A 23,224-nucleotide genomic window follows, 5' to 3' on the forward strand; every position below is an offset into this window, starting at 1 on the left:
GATTACAATAATTCTGCCCAAGTGTTAGAGAACACACGTGATTTTGATGATGCCAGAGAGTGTCCAACACTGGACAGAATGCCTGGCTTCCATGAAGTCTGCATGTGGGTAAAGAATGAGAAGACGAAAGGGGAGTTCACGCTGGTCACGTCAAGAGCGACATGGGGACAGCCTGGAGTTTCTGCTTCAATGGCAGCACCTCTCGTTAGCCCTTGGTACATTAGCAGTGTCTGTAGCAGAGCTACCACAGGTGTACCCACATAGAGATGCTTTCAGACAGGGGAGGGGTCTCTGAATGGCCCCCTAACAGCCGTGCCCCGGGGCTGCACTGAACCAGAACCCCAGGGCTCTGCACTATTGTCGTCCTCCCCACACTTGACGTGGTCCTGACACGCTGTGAGATTTAGTCAAAGGGATGAAGGCAGACGTCGTGTGAGCATCCTCACTCTCTGAACCTCTGCTCTTCAGATCAGACACTCTGTGAGGACACTCAGACCCACCTCGGCGAAAGGCCTCATGAGCAAGGAGAGCCCTGAGCTCCCATTGCCCTGTCAAGGTGCCAGACATAAGAAAAGCCATTTCAGATGTCATGGGGGAGGGCGTGTGTGTTTGCGGCTGTGTAAGAACCCTGAGCAAGTAGAGCTAGCTGCACCTGGCACAGCTGAGCGCCATCTGCCCTGATTAACAATGAAATGCTTACTTTAGGGAGCTGGGCTTAGAGATCTCTGTGACACAGCAAAAGGCTAATATAGCACTGGGAACAGTGAGGCACAAGACTCTAGAAGGGAGATTCCAGGATAAAAAGTCCAACAAGTACGCAGCACGTGACAGAACCGTCCTAAGGTCTTTGCTTGGGTGATTATCTTAGCTACTTTCCTATTGTTATGAAGAAACACCATGACGAAGGCAATGCACGGAAAAACGAATTTATATAGGGCTTATAGTTTCAGAGGATGAGTCCATGACGATCATGGTGGGGAGCATGGCAGCAGGCACGCAGGTGCGGTGCTGGAGCAGCAACTAAGAGCTCACCTTGTAAAACAAAACCACGAGGCAGAGAGAGCAATCTGAGAATGGTGAGCCTTTTAAAACCTCAACGCTTACCCCCAGTGACATCCCCCAACAAGGCCACACCTCCTAATCCTTCCCAAACAGTTCCACCAACTGAGACCCAAGCATTTAAACATACGAGCCTTTCGGGGCCAGTTTTATTCACACCGCTGCGGTTATTAGCTGACACCCATGACAACATAGTAGCCGCACAGAAAAAGAGGTGACAGCCTCACTAGAGGACAGCCAGTGAGGCCAGACAAGTGTGGGCGGAAGTGAGGGCAGGGCAGAGGCAGCACCTACAGCCAAGCAATGCATTCCACCTCCGCTCCCCCACCAACTCTGCCAAAGACAGCAGCTCCCCGAGTCCTGTGAACCCGCAGTTGAGATGATGGTCTAGTTTCAAGGCTTTCCAATACAGAAGCACACTTAGTACTTCCAGGCCAGCCCCAGTGCCTGTCTAATGTAAGAATATTCTTTTCTGTGGCCCATTTCACTCCTTTCCCTACACCATGAGCCTTCAAAGACCAAAGTCCCTATGTCCCAGCCCAGAGTCAAGGAGTCTTGAGTTTTTCCATAACTATCAAGGAAGCAGGAGCCAGTTTGGTAAATTACCATGCTCAAGGTCACAGTGTCCTGGGGTCAGAGCTGAGCATTTTTACCTTCCTTGGTGGCTGGGTACAGAACCACAGCCAGGTGTCTCCATGAGGCATACCATGCTATCCTTCTTGACGGCAGGCGTCTTGAGATACCAATCAATTAAGGATTAGCCCCCACCCCCACTCCCCAGGAAATTGCAAACTTGTGCCTTGGCCTCTATCAAAAGGATAAAAAATAATAAGGATATAGAGAAAGTAAAGCTTTTATACTGAGGAAGGGAATGTAAATTAGCTCAGTCACACGGACAACTGAACGGGAATTCTCCAAACACTAGACCCTCTGCCCCATAGAATGCAGTGATCTCACCCCGAGACCTATGCCCACAGGGAGAGTCAGTGTGCCAGAGATGCCGTCCTAGCAAGTTATTGCAACACTGTTTACAATAGCAAGATGTGGATTCACCTCATGTGTCACTGGCAGATAAATGGTTAAAGATATATAGATACCATAGTCTACATATATGAAACACTCAGGTAACAAAATCCTGGCATTTGTAGACCTTACTCAGAGCATATGAAAAAGTCACACACAGCAAGTCACGTGACACGCCAGAGACATAAAGATGGAGAGAAGCGACTGGCAAAACCATCACCTCACATAGTTAACATTCCTTTCTGTTAGGAACAGTCATATTTCTTTACCAGACAATGGGACTATGCAGTTAATCCGTGCCAGCCGCAGGTATCCGAGATGCTAGCCCTTCTACCCAGCATCCAGCTCTACCCCAGTAGCCATCGCCTGCGTCCTTCCATTGCTCTTCCAGGTCCCGTGACTACTGTCCATCTTTATGTTGTGAACATGTACTCCATAAATATGTGCAGTTATGTGTCAATTTTAATATACTTTTTAAAGAGTTATACTACACAGAAACAGAAGAGCATGCTTTGACCCAGGCAATCGTTCGCCTTGGGCTTTGGCCGGAATTGGGAGGATGGACGAGAACACTGTGACTTGAGAGGCATCCTCCCGCTGAGGCGGCCTTCCTGACCTGACTCCATTTCTAGAGTGGGCAGAGGCAACTGCTGGAGCTTATAAAATTTTCTTAAAATGCCATAAAATAGGCGCAGGAGGAGAATGGCAAGTTCTCCTGGCTCCACTACAGACACTTCCACCCTAGCTCAGGAGCCCGAAACCACAAGAGTGCAGGGCTGCAGGGCGGGAGTGGGGGACAAGGGCCGGGCTCTCTCCCCTCCCCTGCTGTGAGAACAAATCCCTGTTTTCTTTCACCGCTCTCCTCCTGTCACATTTGGAGCCAAGAGCACTAAACACGGAAGGCTCAAGAGCCTGAGTAAGCATGCTTCCACTTCTTTTCTGTGCCCCCAAACCCCAACTACTCCCAGGTCTACTTCCCTTAACCTGCTTATCCCCAGTTTAAATCATCCTTTCTGAGTCCTCTCTACCCTGCCCCACTTCTCAAATCATCCTGTCAGAGATGCTCCGAGTTGAACTATTTCAGGTCTGAGAGGAAATCTCACCCCTGCAAATAAATATATACACAGGTAGAATGTTGCTCAACTCACACCCTGTGTCCTACTTTCCCAAGACTGTCCTGGAGCATCCTACTGTCTGGGTCTAAGGCGATGGTCATTTGCACATGAAGAATGAAGCAACCAAGAAAACAGAACATCAACAAAAGACAGTGATAGATGGGGGCTGCGTGGGTGGGCCTACTGTTGTTCAGAATGCATATTAGTCTGAATATTAAAAAACAAAACAAAAAACAAAAGCAAACCTCAAAAGACAGCTAGCACACCCAAAGGGATCAGGCTAGGCATGCCTTAGAAAGCTCTGTTTACTCAAGCTAACGTTGCAGGGTCTGCAAGACTTATTTGATCTTTCACTACTTAGCTTAAATCACTGAGCCAAGGGCCTAAGGTGCCAGCCACCGATGGTCACCAAAGACTGACCTGGGACAGTGGATCCGAGTTCATTGTTTTACACAAATGAAGATGAAAGAGAAGGACTCTCCTATGCAAAGTGGGGCAAGCTTTATTAAGAGTTATGGAAAAAAATAAAAGTGAGCTTCTGAGTGGGAGCGGATAGGAAATGGCTGCTGGATTTCCTTCATCTGGTGGTTTTTGTAGGACCATGGGGCAGAAGCTGCCTGAAGGCTGAGGTCATTTCTACTGAGATTGTTCTTTTCCTCTGAGCTGAGTCAATGGGGGAGGGTCCTACTACATAGGCCTGTCCCCCGAGCACAACAAGGGCATGGTCATGCATTACTCATGTGCTATCCACTCAGTTATGACTGGCTGTGACTCCTCTGCCCGCTTCTGACTCTGGTATATTGACTGTGACTATCTCTTGGCTGCCAATCACTCGGCTACTGTTCCTCCCTTCCTACCTCGCAGGTGGCTTGCTGCCAATCAATCACATTAAGCTCCCTGGCACTGTTAGTCTTGACCTTGACTCCCTGATGGCGATGCGACTCTGGCTGGTGCTGCCTTCTCTGATGTTGCAGGGATCTCAAGTGCTGTTAGCTACGTGGAGCTCTTGGGTCTCACAATCGCCAAACTGCAGCTGCAGGGTTCTTGGTTATCGCCTTGTCTAGGATGGTTTGGAGTTCCTGAAATAGGGCTGGCTTGTTATCAACCATCCTAACTACACCTCAGACTATTGAACGAGCTGTACCAGAAGCAATGTATTAAAGCAAGACTATGTAATAAGGAATAGGACCTAGAGTGTGTTTCCAAAAGGGGAAAGTTCGCATGGAAGTGAGCCAGCAAGGCTGCCAGCACTGGCCTTGCTTCTTAAAGCCTGTTTGCCTTTTATGGTCCGCTCATGTATCTCCCACGCAGCTGCAAGTGCCTTTGTTTCTAGCCCCAGTGTTTAGAATGTTCTCACTGCAGGCCCTGTTCTCTGTCTCCCACTGTACTCTCGCCCCGCTTCGCTGCACAGCACTAACCCTAAGCACCCCATGTGGAGACAGCTTAGATGCCCACCACTGAACTAATGGACAAAGAAAGCATGGAGGATGCACACATGGAGTATTCTTCAGCCATGGTAGAGAACGCAGGATATCTGTAGGAAAATGAGTTGAACTGGAGATAGTTACAACATAAGGCACATAAAGGTGAGCATTGTATTTTCTCTCATTCGCTGAAGCTAGAGATAAACAAAAGTATGAAAGCAGAATGGGATTGTAATGGAAGAGAGAGGATAGCCCAGGGCTGTGATGGGGGAGAGAGGATAGCCCAGGGCTGTGATGGGAGAGGATAGCCCAGGGCTGTGATGGGAGAGAGGATAGCCCAGGGCTGTGATGGGAGAGAGGATAGCCCAGGGCTGTGATGGGAGAGAGGATAGCCCAGGGCTGTGATGGGAGAGAGGATAGCCCAGGGCTGTGATGGGAGAGAGGATAGCCCAGGGCTGTGATGGGAGAGAGGATAGCCCAGGGCTGTGATGGGGAAGAGGATAGCCCAGGGCTGTGATGGGAGAGAGGATAGCCCAGGGCTGTGATGGGGGAGAGGATAGCCCAGGGCTGTGATGGGGGAATACAGATAGCCCAGGTCTGGGGCCGAGGTGTGTGTGTGTGTGTGTGTTGGGGGGAGGGTAAGAAAAGATAATGCAGGAGATATGAAAGTGCATCATATTCATGTATGAAACTGTCACAGTGAAGCCAATCATTCTGAGGAATGAACACATGCTAATACAAACGGTGAAAAAGATGGTTACCAGACCCTACCTGTTGGAGCACCAGGGCCAAGACCCCCCCCATCTGCACTCTTTAGACTCATGGGAAGAACTTGTAAACCAGGAAGCAATTTATAATTTGCCTGTTCCAATAGGATCCGTCCAGACCCCTGCCCACGGCACTCCAGATCTCCATGCTGCTGGTGGAGCCTCTTTCTACAGCTGTGTTCCTTAACTCTACAGGGGCAGTGCCCCTTCTGCCCATTCAGTGCGACTCCAGCTCCATCTTTCTCTTAGAAACCACTGCCTTCCAGCTTCCTGTCTCTGTAACCTAACTCTGTGGGCTGCCACTCAGTCCCCCAGCTCTTCCTTCACAGTACTGCAACCTTCAGCTATCGTCATAAGGCCTTTCTGTCCTTCACTGGCATAACTGGGCATAGCAGAAACATATCTGCAATAATGGGTATCCAGGCTGGCGTGATGAGCAGCGTGGGAGATCTTCAGACCATTAGGGACCTTGCCCTCAACAGCATCAAGGTTTCATCGCTCACCGGCCGCTCTCTTTTCTCCCTGGCCTAAGGCAAGCAGCGGTGTCCCTTAAACACTCCTGCCACAGTGCGCTACCTTCCCACAGCAGCAGGAGCAACAGTACCAATCAACCCATCATGGACCAAAACCTCTAAACTGTCAGCCAACACCAATCTTTTTCCCTCATGTGTTGACCGTCTCTGTTACAGGAGCAGGAAGCTGAGTAACACAGGGAGCCTCTAGACACTCAAGTCTAGGTCTGTTCTGACATTGTGTGGGCTGTCCTCATTCAGCCAAAAAGACCTGACTTAGAAGGTCAGACTTTGATAGCAATGGCTCTTGGGCTCGGACCACCTCACACTCCCTCTTGTTTCCTTTCCAGGCTGCCTCTATAATCTCTTATGCCATTCCTTAAAATTTACCTATGCACATCTCACAATTCACAGAGAATCAAGTTTCCTGGACTCATTCACCAGGCAGCCTCACACCGACACACAATCTAATGACTCCACATTTTCAGAGTGATGCAGTTCCAAAGATTAGCAGAGACAGCTAGCTGGGCAGCGAGAAAGCGGTTTTTCCCCATCGGTGACCCTCTCCTCTTGCTGTATTTCAGACTGTGGATGACCATGAGAACTGGTAAGAGACTATGCCTTGCTCAGAGAAATGGCTTGCATCTGTTTTCAAGGTGTTGAGACCACCCGAGTGGAACCCATGTTAAACTCCCAAGCTAGGAGAAGATGCAGCCTGGTGCGGGCCACCCTCAACACCACCCTACTGGAGGACCCTAGAGAGGTTCTGTTCTCTGGCCTCATGGGAAAGCAGAGTGCGAGCTTCCTGTCAGCCAGGGGTGTGTTAGGCTCCTTCCAGAAAAACAGTGCTCCCTCTGGGAACACCCGTCCCCTTGTGGAAGCGGTACACAGGTCCAGGTTCTCCGGAACTCGGAAACACAAAAGCTTTTCAGTTCTACCTCATTAAACACAGCCAAAAGTAACTTAGGTCTGGAAAATATTCAAAGTAGGTGTAACCAAACAGATATCCCAACTGTTTTTCCTTTAAATTTCATGAACAAATGGAGAAAAAAGCTACCCTGGGTAACACAACCTCTTGTGGTGCCTTCCAAGAAAAATGAATTGCAAGGCACATACACAAACAACCAAAGAAATGACCTGCATAGGAATATTATTTTGCTGGTAAAATTGGGTGGAAAAGTCTAGCAAAAAACCCACTAACTTGGATTTGCGATAACATCCTAAAGCCTGTCTGGGGCTCTGGGTTCAACCCTCAGTAAGAGAAACAACAGGGAAACATCAGCTCCCTGTGAATCCAATCAAACTGTAGCGCTCCCAGGTTGCTGTGTGTGGAGGGCGTTCCGATGGTTTCTCTTCCCACAGCAGGGTTTTTAATCCTAGCATTTGTCCTCTCCTTGCTAAGGTACCCACAGACTTCCCTAGCCCAACAGACTCCCTGATAGTCCAGGCTGCAACCAATCTTCTGAGAGGCCAGAGGCTGGACTTTTGAGCCTGTCTTCTTGACTGCCACAGGAAAGAGTATTTCTTCTGTCTCTCTCACTTTACCCCAGGAGAAGGGTACACTTCTTTTGGTGTTCAAGGAAGAGCTATGAAACGGAAGGGAGTTGACTTCCTGGTGAGATTCTGAAGGTTTCTGATTGGTGAAATGAGAAATGCTTCCATTCAAGAAGGAGCGGATAGCCTCTTCCAGGATCCATTCAAGGAAGAGCGGATAGCCTCTTCCAGGATCCATTCAAGGAGGAGCGATGGCCTCCATCAGGGACTATTCAAGGAGAAGATGGCCTAACAATCAAGAGGGTCCCTCATAGACATTCTCAGCACTGTGCTGGAGGCCCTGCCTCCTAGACATCGAGTTAACAGTTACACAGGGACCTAACGCTCCAGAAAGCCACAGAGGCTAGGCAAGGTGCAGCTGGGCAGATTCCCTGTAAGGTGCCCCCCAGGGGTCACTGTGTAAAGCTGTGCTGCCAGGGTAGCCCGGCTGTAGTGGAGAGCCTAGGGTATAATAGATGCCTAGGGTATAATAGATGCCCGGGATGTGGACCCCCTGCCAAGGAGAGGTGCAGGTACTAAGCGTAGCCAAGAGAAAGGCCGTAGGCTTTGGGCCGCAGGGCAGGACGGGTAGGACCATCCAAGCCTATTGTAGTCCTGGACACCAGACGGGAGTCTGTTTTCCTTGCTGGGTTTTATCTTGCCTGAGTGCAGTCTTTCCTTGCTCTGCCCGTTCCTCTGTCTTGGGCCTTGGCCTCTAAGCAGTGTTGGAAGAGTACGACTAAGATGGTTTTTGAAGTTGGACTGAATGCATGTTGTAACGTGAGATGGCTGGGAGCCCATGGGAGCCACAGGTAGGAGGTTAGGGTTTGAATGTGGAATGCCCCACGGGTCCGTGTGTTCGAATAGTCTCCAGCTGGTGACACTGCCATGGGAGGTGGAGCAACCTTTAGGAGCTGAAGCATTGTTAGATGATGTGGGTTGCTGGGGGGGGGGGCGCTGAGAGGTGTTTTATGGGTTATAGCCCTGATCTTGACCTAACCATTCTGTTTTTCCCCGTGTGCTTCCAAATAAGCAAACAGCTTGACTTCCTTGCCACCACAGTCACAGGCCATTCCCTCCACAATGTATCCTTGCCCTGGTGTACTGCAGGTCCCCAAACTGAGAGCCCAAACAAACCCTCCCTCTGGCTGCTTTGCATAGGGCATTTTGTCACAGTGAGAAGTAGTCAATACACCAGAATGCACGAGGCCATGAGTTCAAGCAGTTCCCAAAGGGAGTGGCACTATGAGGAGGTATGGACTTGTTGGAGTGGGTGTGGCCTTGTTGAAAGCAGTGCTTCAATCCCAGCACTCAGGAGGCAGAGGCAGGCAGACCTCTGTGAATTTGAAGACAGTCTGGTCTCTAGAGGGAGCTTCAGGACAGTTAGTTTCAAGACAGAAACCCTGTCTCGAAAAACAAAACAACAACAACAAAAAAGATATAGGAATCTCAGCTCCTTCTTCTGCCTGCATACTGCTATGCCCGCCACCATAATGATAATGAACTGAACCTCTGAGACTGTAAGCCACTACCTCAATTAAATGTTTTCCTTTATAAGAGGATCATGGTCTCTTCCCAGCAATAGAAACCCTAAGACACTCTAGTATAATAAATAGATAAATAAGTTAGTATCACCATTTTATCTTTCATGCATTTAGTGGGAAATGTGCTTCCGATGTATTACATGACATTAGACAATAAACACTTTAAGAGATCAGTCTGGAGATAGCAATTTTGCCCATGCACAAAAGGCTGAGAAGTAAAAGCTTTGAGCTTATTATATTAGATTTAATAGTGGGAACAGCAGTAACACCATAGTCAAGAAATCAAAATAAAAATAGAAATAAAACCCCAGGGCTAAATAATAAAAGCTTGAGGCTTTGATGGGCATCGGCCATTGCCATGAAAAAAGCAGCCATGGGTAACATCTAAATAAATGAGGTGGGATCTGGCCTAAGAAACTAACACATGAAGCTCTCCTGAAGGGAGCACAGTTCTCCCATAGAGCACAGCTCTGAGAAATGCAGATATGCCATTGCAGCTGATGGCCATCGCTGCTCTTCCACGCAGTGCCTCAGTTACTCCTCATGCTGCTACTCTTTCCTCAGTTTTCTCAATCCTATTCCTAGAACGCTTTGCTGTTTACTACTACAGCCCACATACTCGGTTTCCTATCCTATGCTTCTGCCTCCTAGGGACCCACTAGTGGCTACGGGATTATGCACCAGGGTTTGTCTTGAGAAGTTCATTTGTTCTTCGGAACAGAAGAGAATCAGGCCCGGCTGTAACAACTAGTCCGGGTATCTGAATAAATATTCCAGCAAAGCACAAAGCTCAGCTACTAAGATGGTGCTAAGAGCCAAGTTATATCTGTGAGCTCAGACGTTAAATCCCAAAGGACCTGAGTACTGCAGCATGTGACTGTATTTGGAGACAGGGCCTCTCAAGGAGTGCTTACCTCCAAATGAGGTTATGGTGACAGGAATATGAAGCCATTTGCTTATCTTGGTGGATCAAGAAACAGAGGCCAGGATGTAACTGAGGCTGGCTATAATATGAAAAGACCCACTTCACAGCGACGTACCTCCTTCACCAAGGCCCTACCCCATAACGGCTCTAGAACCACCCCCAAAAAAGTACCACCAGATGGGAACCAAGTGTTGCCGCACACGAGCCTGTGGGGGCATTACACATTCAAACCACAGCACATGGTAAGTGCTCTACCTTTTTCTGTGTTTTTAAATGTCGAAGCAAGGTCTTGTTCTTGAAGATGCTGGGTAGTTCAGGAGGACCTGGAACTGTCTCAGTCTCTGGAGTAGCTAAGTATGAAGGCCTGAGCCTACCTGTCTGGCGGAAGCAAACCCTCATGCTACTGATGATATCACCTAAGTGGAACAGAGACACAGCAGGAAGCCTTGTTCACTGGGCCTGAGGGATAGAATACTGGCTCGGAGATGGACTGGTTCCATGTCCAGAAAGATGAATGCATACTTGTCTTCAGCTCTCATAAGTATGGTGTCCTCATAACAGGAAATTGGGACATCTAGGGGGCACAGGGATCTGCACACCAAGTGTGGAGGTGGGAAGAGGGCACCCGGCCCACATCCAGGAGTGTGGCCTAGGAGCAATCTAAGTCAGCCAACACCTTGATCCCAGACTTCCAGCTTACAAGATTTGAGAAGATAAATGTGCATTGTCTAAGCTGGTGTTTTGTTGTGGCCTCAGGAACTAGCACTTATGGGGTGGGTTGGGCAGCAAGGAAGTCGGTGTTTGGGGCTAGAAGTAGAATGGCATGGTAAGCGGGCAGACGCCAGCATGAGGGAAGGCCAGGCAGAACAGACGTGGGTGGCTTAATCAGGAAGCAAGGATGGTGGAGACACCACTCTAGGGACTGATTCACAGGGAAGATGGCAATGACATCACACATGGCAGAAGACTCTGAGCAAAGAGCAATTTGCCTTCAGGAAGTCTTATGGGTGCAGGCAGTAGAGCTCTATCTTGATGTCTCTTCATCTATCTTGGGCTTCACTTCCTCACAGACACCTTCAACATATTTGCATGGTACAGGAAACTGACTAAGAGGGATCCAAATGTGTCTACTTTCAAGTTATTTTGAATTGCTTATAAATCTTACACCATGTTTTTATAGTAAGGCTATCTCAAATTCCTTGAAAGACTCTTCCTATGCCGTTAAAATGGCCATTAGTTACTCTCTGCATTTCTGCAGGGCCATCCTACCCAGGGTTTTCATCTTCCAGATCCTGATTTCAGGGTTCTCTTCATGCTTCTGTAGCTTTGCTCCTTAATTACTTCTAATTTTAGAATGGCATTTGAAAGCTTGAGCTCCAAGGGTTGGAGAGATGGCCCGGGATTAAGGGTGCCTGCTGCTCTATGGTGAGAAGGAGAGCATGGATCCCAGCACGTACACTGCACAGCTCACAAATGTCTGTAACACGAGCTCCAGAGGATCCTGCGTGTCTTCTGGGGGCACACCCGCTCACACAGACCACACACATGTGTAAATTAACAATAAATCTTATTTTACAAGGAAAAAAGTTTCTTTGAAAACAACTCATCAATAGTGAAGAAATATTTAGTACTAAGACAGCTATTTCCTAAGAGAAGGAGCACAAGAGCCAAATGGGAGGAGGCCAGACGGTCGGCTCCTTTAACTCTGGCATACCACAGCTCCAGAATTACTTCAAACCAGTTTTTAAATAGAGCCAACAGTTAAATTAGTTTAACAATTTCTCCCATCCAAAAGTCAATGTCAAAACTTCAAAGACCAAGGATAGATATTTGGTTATCTACCCCTACAAAACTCAGACAACCTGAAAGAGAAAGCCCATCTTTGCATCTGGAGGGCTCTCCCATGCCCCATGTCATGGTCTTCATGGGACAGCCACCTGGGCATCAGGAGAGCAGCTTTCCTCAGCCAGCCCCTGAGCCTGGATCCTTACTTGCCATGCTCTTTAACACGGATAGAGTCTTCAGTATGTCAAGCAGAATCAGAAGTTGGATCTCACTTCCACAAAACCAGTTTTTATTTCTGTCCCCGTGGAACTCTGCTGTGAGCCTGCATTCTAGACAGGAAGATTTTAGAATGCACAATCCATCGCTTGCTCTCATAGAAACTATGGCTTGAAAAGTATAAAGTTAAACAAAACAAAACGCTTCTTACCTGTAAAATGAGGAATAATCTTTGACTTAAAAGTTTGTACTTTAGGTTTAAAAGATTCTATTCTAAAGATGAAACAGAGCATGCCCTCCCTCCAGTTGTCCATCCCTTCCTCAGTTATGGTCCTGAGATAGAGTAGCGACAGTTGAGCACCGGGCCCTTCCTCCCCCTGTAGGACACAGGGGATCTGCTACTCGGTGTAGGAATCTCCACTATCTGAACGGAGCTAGACAGAGTCATGGATCCATCACGACTTTCATATGAACCTCTCCAGAAATCAACATGTGCCTCACTTTCCTGCCCTTTAATTGTAAGGCTATATCACTGCAGCTAATTATGTTTAACTCTGGCACCTTCTGAAAATTGTTTCTTCCCATATTATTGAACTCCATCAAAGCAAGGCTGCCTTTTCCATCCCACTTTAATTATAGTCCAATTCTGTACTACCGGGTTTTGAATAGCTGATATAAATAAGAAATAAGGTTACAAGGTTTCACATTCAAAATGAAAGTTTTAAACATGGCTTACACAAAGGATCTATAAACATCTATTTCTAGTAAGCTGTAGAGTAACAGAAAACACCAACTATGCAAAATGCAAGAACACACCATCCAAGAACCAGAGCCCCCAAAGTCAAAGGGGCCTGCACCATCCAGTGAGTCCCCACCTTCCAGTGAGTAAATGACACCGTCCCATCTCCAACATAGACAAGCATACGCAACATCGGCGTGCATCCTACGCACACACCACCTTTAAATGGGACCAAGGCTAGAAAAATTTCGCACACCCCGCCACTGATCCCTGCAAAGGAACTTTGTGATGGAGGTGCTGCCCTACTCATTCACGCTCTTCCGGTTGCTATTTGTATAATGACCGTTCCAAAACCTGTGAATTGTTTCCTGTTTGTAAAATGATTCAGCACTGAGAGGAGGCAGAGGAGACAGTTATTCAGGGTGGTCACTCAGCCCTCTCGCCCCCACCCTCCCCTGCAGACATCCCATCACAAAAAGGCTGACTCATGGTCACAGCGCTTGGCAGATTGTTTGCGGATTGTTATGATGAATACTGGCTCACAAATCTGAATGGAGCTCTCTGTGCCATTTCCTCGCAGCCCAAAAGGATACCAGCAGCCTTGCCAGATGTCCTCAGCCTCCTTTCTGAAGTGGTTCTGGTTTGCCACCGGGAGGAAAAGTGACTTAGGCATTGAGGTGCCCGAGTCAAGTGTGTACCCCGAGTCTGCACTCCCCAGTCAGATTATGGGGAAGCACTCAGGCCCTGAGCACGGAGATCTGTGAGACGACAGTGGAGCTGAGCATCAAGATCAAATAGAAACATCTCTCCTCCAGAGCTGAGGAGAAAGTCTTCCTCAGTAGCAAGTGACGGGGACAGAGGACCGCTGTTCCTGCGTTGCTTCCTCAGACTAATGAGGAAGATGTCTGCACAAAAGAATGGTGGAGCTGCCCTGGCCACTCGCATTTCACACCCCTCATGCCTTAGTTCTGTGGGGGAATGCTCCGCCTGGTATGAGGTAAAGAAAGATGAGGCAGAAAGGGAGAGAGAAAGAAAGTGAGCACTGAAGGAAAGAATTCCATGGAAAGATAAGGGAGATAAGAACGAAGGGAGGGAAGGCAACAGGGAGGGGAGCTTGGCTGAACCCTCATACACCTCACACTGCCCTGCCTTCAGCTGCTGAGGCAAAAGGAGCCTCAGGGAGTAACTGAAACTCAGACTCCCTGAACATGCAGGGCTCCTGGGGAACAATGGAGGATTACCTTCGTGCTTTAAAAACCCATTATCAGCTCATTCCAAGAGCGACATATGGCAGGAACTCAGTGACCCGACTGAGTTGTGGATGGGACAAGGACCTGGCTGGGACGAAAGGAGACGGGTCCAGGTAAAGAGGTCACCTTGGCTGAATTAAGAAAGGAACGTGACCAGGAGGTCGGAAAGCAGGCGAAAAGCCCGGACTGGCTTGTTGAGTAGAACAGTTAACACAGCAAACATCTTTGAGTGGCCACTGTGTGTGAGGATGGAGAAGAAAACCTGACCTACTCCTCCTCAAGGAGCCCACAGACCCAGTCAATAGACAGACACAGACCATCAGATACAGAAAAGGAGCCAAGCACTATGGGGAAGCAGATACTATGAGCTCTCCCCAGGAGGACAGAGGAAAGGGCTGTTGAGGTATTAAACAGGATTTCCCCAGAGAAAGTTAAGAATAGTGGAGAGTGGGGAGGGGGTGGAGGTGAGAGAGGGAATTGAGAAGAAAAAGTCTTTGGAGAATTGCATTAGAAAAGACCACCTATGGAAAGAGGTGGCTCTACCATGTTGGAGACATTAAGGGAGCAAGTGTGGGCAGCTGACAGGGACAGATGATGCTGAAGGTCCCAGGGATGGTAAGGTTAAACTGCCAGTGTGAAATGATTTTGAATCAAGGAGGAAGGGAGTCTCAGTGAGGAACTGTCTCAATCAGATGGGTCTGCGGGCCTCTGCAAGTCTGTGGGCGTGTCTATGGGCGTGTCTGTGCAACTGTGGGCGTGTCTGAGGGCGTGTCTGCGGGCCTGTGGGACTACCTTGATTATGTTAACTGCTGTGAGCAGATGGGTCACCGGTCTCTGGGTCTGGGTCACAGATTGTGTTAAGAGTGTCAGGAAAATGAGCTGAGCAGCAATCCTGCAGGTCTCCTCTTCTCTCTGCTGGACTGTTGATGCGATTTGATTAGTTGCTCTCTGTTCCTGCCATGTTTAGCTCCTTGCTAAGCTGGAACTGTGAGCTAAACTAACCATTTTCTTCTTAGGTTGCCCTTCGTCGAGTAGTTTAACATAGCAACAGAAACAAAACTAGCACAGCCATATTTGAGAATATCAACAGGTTTAGCTAAAGTTCCAGGAAAGGAGTAGGAGATAGGAAGAGTGGGGTTTGCCACAAGACTGAGGAACAGACCCACGCGTGTGCATGCATGCACACCTGCACACTGAGGAAAACACAAGGCAGCTGACAGCTCTCTGGCCTCTGGAAAAGCAGCTTAACTAGACCTGGAAACTGGGGGAAGGAGCCCACCCATCTGAGGCAATGATGTGTTCACTGAGGCTGTGCTGGGGTGCCTGTCCTTAGACGGAGGAGACAGGAGCTGGTATCACAAGAGACTAAGAATGATGTGCTGAAAAACTTCTAGAACATACACAGAAAGGAGGAGGGAGGGAGAGGCCAAAGCAGAGACGCGGGGAACAGGCAAGCTAAGGAGCAGGCCCAAGAGAGCCTGCAGGAAGATGAGCTGGGCAGGAGCATCCTGCAGAGCAATGAAAACAAAGGATTCCTTAGAGGCAGAGGCAGGCGATAGGGCCACATGTCACCGCAGGGTGACAAACTGGGAAAGGTTACTTGGTTGAACTGGAAGCAAGCCTCCCAGTGACTGACAAAGAACCTGCACCAGGATGAGTTAAACGAGTTTATTAAAGGAAAATCAAGTAAAGTGGAAGGAAGCACAGGACACAGTGAGCCACTGAGAAAGAACCAACAACTCTCAGAACCCTGAGGAAAATTTATCCTACCACACATAGTTTTTTTAAAAAAAAAAAAATCCTAAATGCTGCTGGCTGTGGTGACTCATAACTGCAATCCCAGCACTTGGGGAGGTTGAGGCAAGGGTTCCAGACCAGCTTGTGCTACAGGATAAGACTCATATCTCAAACAAAACATAATGCTGGGGCTGGACAGAGAGCTCAGCGGCTAAGAGCACTTGTTCTGTTTCAGAGGCCCAAAGTTCAGTGACCAGCACTTACCGCTCACATCTGTAGCTCCAGCTCCAGGAGATCTACTCTCTTTTCTGGCCTCAGTAGGCATGCAGATACAGGACAGACAGACATACACACACGATATAATCTGACATTCTGTCAGATATAAAACAAAAATCATAAATGCTTTTAAAGAAATCAGCACCGCTAATTAAAGTTGTAACATTCATTTTCGCTGAGCAATGCGTTATCTTTCCATCGACGACCCTTAGAAAACTCAGTCTCCAAGATTCCCTAAGCTTCCCCACTGTAACAGTGGTAGATAAAATTATCTCGAGTGAAGTCTCGGCAAGTGTCTGAATGCACACTGGAAACTATAACTGTCGGCTGAGCAGACATCCCTGGGGAATGAATGCCTCTATCACTCTCCGACACTTAGGATGTACGGAATCAAACATCTCGCAGAGCATGCGGGGCCCCTCCATGAGTCCCAGCCTCCTTTCACAGGGCCTGAGTTACAAACAAAGAACTCTACGCTCACAGAACCCGGCTGGATCATTACTCCTCTGGAAATACTTCTTTTAGATAAACCACCCCTTTAAGGGATAATCTGAATTATTTGTAAGACAAATTTCTGTTATAAACTAATATAATTATTAATTGAGAGCGTGCTTTTTGATAGTTCAGTTGCACCTGGGATGTAATCCTTACTTTCCACCCGTCTTCCTTTATATCGTTAACATCCACAATACCTTAAAAACCTGGAACTTTTACTGAGGAATTGTCTGGATAATCCAAGACAGAGGTTAAATTGGGGTCAGTGGCCCTCTGAAAGGACACACACACACACACACACACACACACAGAGTCCAGGTTTCTGTAAACAGGTGGACAAGCAGCAGGGTCACCACAGGCAGGTCGCCCTGTGTCGGAAGAGTAACAGAGGTCGGCCAGGATGAGACATAAATTAAACACTGGCTATTGGCTCACCGTTGCTACATTTCCTCTGGCTAAAATCTCAGACAAGAGTTAACGAGAGTCCAGTGTGACTTCTAAGAGCCACAGGCTGTGGCTCAAAAGGGAAGTCACAACCTGTTCTCAACCCCTCCCAAGTTCCAGAGGATCCCCAGACACCATTATTAAGAGTAATTTTGACAAGCAGATAACTGGCTGCTGAGCTAACAGTGGGCAGGAGGAGGAAACACCCACAATCGCAGCCAGCTCTTACTACCTAATGCTTAACTGGAGGCTTGTAGGTATAAGAATGATTTCTAATTTGTCACTAACACGAGTGAAGCCATTTTGTGTAGCTTGAAAACCATTTTCTGTGACTTGGAATAATGTAATGTTTTCAAGATTGGCGAAAACTACAAAGCAGTTCCAGGATGACAGACTTCGGTATGCATGCTAATGAACCAGACCCACGCTGGGTACTGCAGTTGTCCAAAACTGCAAACATTGGAACTCTGTAGACAGCTCCTAGGAGTGCACTGCCATGCTCCCGAGACACACCATCCCGAGCCCCTGTGCAGGTTCCCATTGGCAAGGGGACTTTGCGACTGGCCACTGGATGGCTCTGGCTTGCTTAGTCCACACATGGTCACCCACCAGCACTAGTCCCTTGTATCACGCTCTCAAGGACCTCCTGGGACCTCCAATGGTGCCATCCTCCTGGCCTGCTACATCTAAGGACCTCCAATGGTGCTATCCTTCTGACCTGCTGCACCTAAAGGACCTTTTAGTGGCTTGGCTTTCTCCCAAAGCATTCTCACCAGAGAGGATTTCCCAGTGAAAACCTGCAGGCTTTTCTACCTGACCAACTGATAGTGCCCTACTTGGTGAGATGTTTGTTTACATGAGATCACCATGACCTTTATAAGAGCATGGCATTGTAAGAAAGGTTTGGGTGTATAAAGTAGAGCATCTTCAACCAGCAAATGTCCTGTGGACATCCTAATTACCAAGCACATGACAGCCCACTGGCCCAGACTCTGCATCATTGTTTTGCTAAAACACACACACACACGCACGCATGCACACACACACACACACACGCGCACGCGCGCGCACAGGTTTGTTTGCACAGAGTATGCTAATGAGGCTAAGATGTGTGCCCCAGATGTGCACATTTCATGATCACAGGTTTTTGCCCCAGGCCAGCCGTCTTACAAATGTGTCAAGGCAAAGAGGCCCGGGAAGAGTGTTGGAAAATCAACAAGGACAGGAACTGGGAAAAGACGAGAAGACTCCTGACATGTGCAGCGGCCATCCCACTGTCAGCATCCGCCGGGGGAGCGAACAGTGTCCTGGAGCAGGGACCCTAAATGCCTCTGCCAGCCCCACTGATGACAGCTTCCCAGCATCTCTGTGGACTTTTCATTTGTGACGTACAAAGCTTGGATCTGGTTTGTTTACTGTTTCTACAAGACTCTGTTTTCAAACTGAACTTTAAAATCATGTCTGTCCGTGTTGCATGACATAACCAGAGAACACTCAGACTGCTGTAGTGTCAGAGGTCTGGTTATATAACGGATGTTTTATAAAACCAACAAAAGCCCTCAGGGCACATCAGAGGGGGATGCTGCCTTCTCTGGGCTGAAGTCACTTGGCATAGAGTGCATCTGTAAAGACTCCTAAGGTGTGGTGATATCTGTGACTCATGAACTGTCCTTTCTCTCTGTGCAGATTACATGATCTCCAGGATTCATAAGCTCCAAGAGTCTGACCTCATTTGTTTACTGCACAAAGCAGCATTACAGTAAATACCATGCTTATTAAGGCAAATTGGCAGGAGCCACTTGCCAGATATGACCAAAGGAGGGGGAGGCCAAAGCATTAAGAATCATTAATGAAAGGATGCATTTACACAGGGCAATGGAAACGCTAAGGCTGCTTTGCCCAGAATCCTCAGAAAACAGCAATATTGGGTTCACAGAGCCCTGGAAGCAACTGGCCCTCAGTGTCCTGAGGAAGCTTGGCCACAGGCATCCAGAGGGTACCACAACTACTGAGCGGGAGAGAGCAAGGAGGCTGTAGAAGCGGGCCAGCAGCCAGGTGGGCTAGAAGCTGGGTCAGAGGGGTAACTCAGGCAACCGGCTACTACTCCAAGCCTCTATAAAACGAGATCTGTGAATTTCACAATCCATGTTTTTATTTTTGGTGTGGTGTGGAGTGTGTGCAGTGGGAAAGAGTGCAGGGAGCAAGCTGACCTGGCCACCACTCCCCTCCTCCTGGGTGTGGGCTAGCCATCAGCCTCTGCCCATCTCAGGTTCCCCCCCCCCCCCCAATGCCTGGAAGCAGAGACTGGTTCCCAACGAGCAGTCAGGATTAGCTCAGGGTAGATCCAGCATTTCTAACTGCGTCCATTTCCTCTAAGGAAGAGCATCTGGGATATATCCACTGCTAGCAGGTCCACAACCAGCCAGCATCTCACACTCCTCCACATGCCGGACGTGCTGCTTGGGATAAAAATGTTCACTCCTTTGGACCATCTCACAGGAAAGCTTCAGAGCAGATGCGATGCAAGGCTTCCCCGGGGCATGAGAGGAGGCTTGCTGAGATCGAGATCAAGGATGCCAAAGGAAGGTGTGTGCGAAGCACAGGAGCTGGAGGAGCAGCCTGCAGCCACTGGCAGCACCTTGCTTTCACCCCAGCTCCCACAGCAAATAAAGATCTTCTGGGCCTATAAACAAAAAGGTGCAGAAAGCAGGCCCCTCTGAGGATCAGCCAGGAGTGGCGCACCCACTGGCCATGGGCAACTCTGTGACCCTGGACACATCCGTGTTTGGTTGTCATCTCTGGCCTCCCTTCAGGGACATTTCACCCCTGTCCCCACCTTGCTTCTTCCTCTCCAGCCGAACTGCACGACCCACCCACCCAGTATCCACTGTGTAGAGCACAGTCTTCGAAACATGCTTCCCAGAACATAACACTCACGATTTCTTTCCAAGTTACTGTCTTAGCTAGGGTTACTATTGCTGTGGTGAAACACCATGACCAAAAGCAACTTGGGGAGGAAAGGATTTATTTGGCTTACATAGCTTGGATCACAGTCCACTGTGGAAAGCCAAGGCAGGAACTCAAATTGGATGGGAACCTGGGGGCAGGAGCTGATGCACAGGCCATGGAGGGCTGTTGCTTACTGGCTTGCTCAGGCTGCTTTCTTAAATAACCCAGGACCACTAGCCCAGAGGACGGCTCCACCCACCACGGGCTGCACCCTCTCCCATCAATCAGTAATTAAGACAATGCCTTACAGGTCTGCTTAGAGCCCGACCTTATGGAGGTATTTTCTCAAAGAGGAAAACACTGCCGACTCCAGCTTCCGTCAACACTAGCCAGTAGTGCCATCAGATTGTGCCTACCTTCCAGAGCTTTCTGCAACTTGGAAGAGATACCCAGAAAAGAATACAGCTTGGATGATATAGTTTGGGCCAAACGGACACTTTGAGGCCTGAGACCACAGAGAGCTGAGAATCGGAGCCATTACTGCAGCGGGAAAGCGGCTGCTTTTATTTCTCCATATGTTTGGGGAAGTGTGTGGTTGAGGAGAATCCACCAACTTGCCCTTAACTGTGCTTTCCTGTATCTTTCCCTCGAACCTCATCCCGATCTGCTCGACCATCAGTGAACCTTTCACGTGCTAGGAAAATATACCATACATAAGGTCATGTCCACGCGAGACCACACTAAAGGATCTACTAGGTATTCTTTTAGGTTGGTGTTCTTGTTGGGAGAAAGATGTCCTCTAGGAGACCTAGTTGTCGGCACACATCTGGACGAGGTATTCCACTCCTGACTGTCAGACTGTCTTGACTGTCAGCATCATCCTGTCTTTGCTAACGATAAAGTCAGGAAGATCCCAGACCTTAGTTTTAGAATGTTTTAGCTGTGTGTATGTCCTGAGTGCAGCATGATGTTTAAGAGTATGGGTCCCTCCCTACCCACTGAAGATCCAGGAGTGTCCCCACTAAGTTGTCAGAAGTACTTGCCACTAAACACCCCAGAATGGTCCCCACTAAACACACAGGAGTGCCATTCATTAACACCCAGAGTACTCCCTCACTAAGCACCCATCCAGGAGTGCTCCCCCACTAAACACCCAGCAGTGTTTAAATAAACACACAGAACAGGTCCCCACCAAATATCCAGGAATAACATTCATTAAACCCCAAGAATGTACCCCCATTAAACACCAGGAGTGCCCCCAATAAATCCCAGAAATACCATTTGGGGTTATGAAGTCTACAAATGCCTCTAAGAGTTGCCAAATTACTCCGCTTGAGAATCACGGGGTTAAAGACTACAAAACTGGAGGGATGGCTCGGCAGTTAAGAGCATTTGCTGCTCTTTAAGAGGACTTGGGTTCAGATCCCACGTGGTAGTAGCTCACAGTAATCCTAATTCCAATTCCAGGAAATCCAATGCCCTCTTCTGACCTCCACAAGCACTGCATGCAGGTGGCACAAACACATCCACGCAGGCAAAACCCTCACATAAATAAGATAAATCTAAAAGGTAAAATTTAAGAAAAATTACAAACTGAGCTGGGCATTGTGACACATGGCCAATCCCAAGATTATAAAGTCTATAATCCTGTAAAAACTCAAGAGGCAGGAAACCGAAGCAGAAAAATCTCTAGAAAGAAAAAAGAAAGAAAGCAAAAGAAAAGAAAAAAATGGTACAATAACCACGCGATACTTGGGGGAATGCACAGCTGTTTTTATAGTATGGCAATATGTTATGCAATTTAGAATTATCCCTACTCACTTCTGTCTCACTATAAGGTAAACAGCTTCAAAGAAAAAAATAATCCTGCAACTAATACAGCATTCAAAAAAAGAGCATTAGGTAAAGGTCCAAACAGAACCCAGACTGGAAGATATTTCTTCCGCCCTTAGTCATGACAGGCTTTCAAACAACACATGCTTTGGGAAAGAATAAAACCACTTGGGACACATGTGCAGCCTGCCCTACCAGCTGAGCCAGTAGCAGACAAATCTCAAAGCAAAGATACTTTTTCTTTTAAATATCCACTCTAAACTAAAATAGAGACACAGTGCTAACTCATATCATAGCTTTCGAGCATCTTTTCCAAATTACTGTAGGCCACAAACAAAGAACAGACGTACAGTCTCTTAGTGGTCCCTACAAAGCAGGAGGTGGCAACAAGACGTCTCGCTGTGTGACACCAGCAGTGATGGCGGAAACCACTGTGCCACATTCCAAGGGGAAAGAAAGCATCGGGGTAAGGTCTGACCGTAAAAAATGTGAGGAGATGGGGATTTTTAAAAACCCATTTAAACATTGCACAGTGTGTGGGAAATCAACCTATCCCCTTAATATGCCCAACTTTTATATTTTATATGTCGGTTAAAAATTCTATTATTATGTTTTTAAAATATTTAGCAAATATGAAAGTGTATGTCACATATGCAGGGCAGTTCCTTTTGTTCATGGGGCATTCTGGTCTTCCTGTTCCTTACAGAGCCAATAGAATTCCCTAGCCATCTTAAGACAAAGACAAAGCTCCTGAATGGAAAACCTCAGAACCTGGGAACTGGGAACTCGGGGCTTGACCACTCTTCTCTCAGCCCCCCCCCAATAAAAATAAAAATAAGAATTCAGACCCCCACACACCCAAACTCTTAGAGATGAATGCAGCCTGCAGCCCTTTAAGCAACCCCCCCCCCTTTATTTCCGAGACACAGTTTCTCTGTGTAACAACCCTAGCTGTCCTGGAACTAGTTCTTGTAGATCAGGCTGGCCTTGAACTCACAGAGATCCCCCTACCTCTACCTCTTGGAATGTTGGGATTAAAATTCTGCACTACCACCTCCCGGCCTAAGCAGATGTTTTAATATTTGTTTTTAACTGCAGGTCATCTCTCTCACCTTCAACCCTTAGATACCTAAACTAGCCTAGCCCTCTTGGACCTTTTCCAGACAGTGGCTCCCCGAGTGTGGTTTCTGGGGGAGCACTATTGAAAATACAAACTCAAAAATGCAGGGGTTTCATCCCTGACTCAGGGGCTGGGTCCAAGCTGTTAGAGCAAACGCTGCAGGTGATGTTCTGGAGCCCTTACGGTTGAGCCTACTGACTTAGGACCGTTTCTACATCTACTACCGGGTATATTTTTATTCCACAAATTGAGGTTGTAATTCTTATCTCACCATCACTCCACCACAAAGCTTGTACCCCACTTCAGTGCTGTCAACGGATCTGCACTGCACTTCACACTGAAACAAGATCTGTCTCGCTCTCTAAGGAAGCCAAAGGTTGGTTTGCTAGTCTTTTGTCTGTTTTGACTTCCTTGGCTTTTCTCTGGAAAACCTGGAGAAGCTGGGTGCTGGATGTGAGCGATAGCTGTGGGGGGTAGG

General features: G+C 48.0%; 2 protein-coding genes across 2 annotated transcripts in view; both read right to left on the minus strand.

Moving 5' to 3' along the window:
- Positions 1 to 23,224, minus strand: part of Fgf2 (fibroblast growth factor 2) — a 51,573-nt gene that overhangs the window by 27,564 nt on the left and 785 nt on the right. The gene's annotated exons all lie outside the window — the stretch shown is intronic.
- Positions 1 to 23,224, minus strand: part of Bbs12 (Bardet-Biedl syndrome 12) — a 90,044-nt gene that overhangs the window by 27,087 nt on the left and 39,733 nt on the right. The gene's annotated exons all lie outside the window — the stretch shown is intronic.

Source organism: Chionomys nivalis, chromosome 24 (genome assembly GCF_950005125.1).
Source record: "Chionomys nivalis chromosome 24, mChiNiv1.1, whole genome shotgun sequence".
NCBI classification, from domain to species: Eukaryota; Metazoa; Chordata; class Mammalia; order Rodentia; family Cricetidae; genus Chionomys; species Chionomys nivalis.